This window comes from Hippocampus guttulatus, unplaced genomic scaffold (assembly GCF_054856545.1).
Source record: "Hippocampus guttulatus isolate MCC_2025c unplaced genomic scaffold, RoL_Hgut_1.0 HiC_scaffold_81, whole genome shotgun sequence".
Taxonomy (NCBI): domain Eukaryota; kingdom Metazoa; phylum Chordata; class Actinopteri; order Syngnathiformes; family Syngnathidae; genus Hippocampus; species Hippocampus guttulatus.
Genome location: NW_028233940.1, coordinates 477 through 2,500, shown reverse-complemented (window position 1 = coordinate 2,500; position 2,024 = coordinate 477).

Here is a 2,024-nt window from a genome sequence, read left to right as displayed (position 1 = left end):
GACAAGGCGGACGGGACGTCGACGACCGCGCGGACGCGCGGGGGTGGGGCGGTCGGGGAACGCCGACGGGCGCCTGACCGGGGGGGGGGGCCGGCGGGGGCCGGGCGGGACGCGGGGAGCGGCCGGCCGCGCGACGACGCGAACCGACATACACCCCGCGCCCGACACCGTCCTCCTGACCTTCCTCCCCCCCCCGCGACGCCCGCGGCGCACCCGCCCGCCGCCCCGCGGCCGCGCGGGCCGCCGCCGCCCGCCGCCTATCGGCGTTTCTCACGCTTCGGACTCGGGGGGCCGGGGCGCGGCGGGGAGCGCCCCGGCGCCGCCGCCGACGGCACCGCGGGTCGGGCCGCGGGGGCTGGGGGCCACGTGCCCCCGCCCCGCGCCTCTCCCCGCGGGCCGCCTTCGACGTCGCCGCCGCCGCCGCCGCCGCCGTCCTCCTCCGCCCGTGTGTTCGCTCTGGACTCGGGGGGCCGGGGAGCGCCGGGGTGCGCCGGCGCCGCCGCCGACGGCACCGCGGGGTCGGGCCGCGGGGGCTGGGGGCGCTTACGGGTCGGGGCGGGGGTGTAGGCGACCGGCCAAAGACCGGCACCGTACCCCCCGCCCGTCTCCTTCACGCCCCCCGCCCCGCGCCTCTCCCCGCGGGCCGCCTTCGACGTCGCCACCCGCCGCCGCCGCCGCCCACCGCCGTCCTCCTCCGCCCAACCGTTTGCATCTGTTCGCTCATGACTCGGGAGGCCGGGGCGCGCCGGGGTGCGTCGGCGCCGCCTCCGACGGCACCGCGGGTCGGGCCGCGGGGGCTGGGGGCCACGTGCCCCCGCCCCGCGCCTCTCCCCGCGGGCCGCCTTCAACGTCGCCGCCGCCGCCGCCGCCGCCGCCACCGCCGTCCTCCTCCGCCCATCCGTTTGCATCTGTCCGCTCATGACTCGGGAGGCCGGGGTGCGCCGGCGCCGCCTCCGACGGCACCGCGGGGTCGGGCCGCGGGGGCTGGGGGCCACGTGCCCCCGCCCCGCGCCTCTCCCCGCGGGCCGCCTTCGACGTCGCCGCCGCCGCCTCCGTCCTCCTCCGCCCATCCGTCCGCTCCGAACTCGGGAGGCCGGGGTGCGCCGGCGCCGCCTCCGACGGCACCGCGGGGTCGGGCCGCGGGGGCTGGGGGCCACGTGCCCCCGCCCCGCGCCTCTCCCCGCGTGCCGCCTTCGACGTCGCCGCCGCCGCCGCCGTCCTCCTCCGCCCATCCATCCGCTCCGAACTCGGGAGGCCGGGGTGCGCCGGCGCCGCCTCCGACGGCACCGCGGGGTCGGGCCGCGGGGGCTGGGGGCCACGTGCCCCCGCCCCGCGCCTCTCCCCGCGGGCCGCCTTCGACGTCGCCGCCCGCCGCCGCCGTCCTCCTCCGTCCATCCGTTTGCATCTGTCCGCTCCGAACTCGGGAGGCCGGGGTGCGCCGGCGCCGCCTCCGACGGCACCGCGGGGTCGGGCCGCGGGGGGGCTGGGGGCCACGTGCCCCCGCCCCGCGCCTCTCCCCGCGGGCCGCCTTCGACGTCGCCGCCGCCGCCGCCGTCCTCCTCCGCCCATCCGTTTGCGTCCGTTCCGCTCCGGACTCGGGAGGCCGGGGTGCGCCGGCGCCGCCTCCGACGGCACCGCGGGGTCGGGCCGCGGGGGGCTGGGGGCCACGTGCCCCCGCCCCGCGCCTCTCCCCGCGGGCCGCCTTCGACGTCGCCGCCGCCGCCGCCGTCCTCCTCCGCCCATCCGTTTGCGTCCGTTCCGCTCCGGACTCGGGAGGCCGGGGTGCGCCGGCGCCGCCTCCGACGGCACCGCGGGGTCGGGCCGCGGGGGGCTGGGGGCCACGTGCCCCCGCCCCGCGCCTCTCCCCGCGGGCCGCCTTCGACGTCGCCGCCGCCGCCGCCGTCCTCCTCCGCCCATCCGTTTGCATCCGTTCCGCTCCGGACTCGGGAGGCCGGGGCGCGCCGGGGTGCGTCGGCGCCGCCTCCGACGGCACCGCGGGGTCGGGCCGCGGGGGGCTGGGGGCC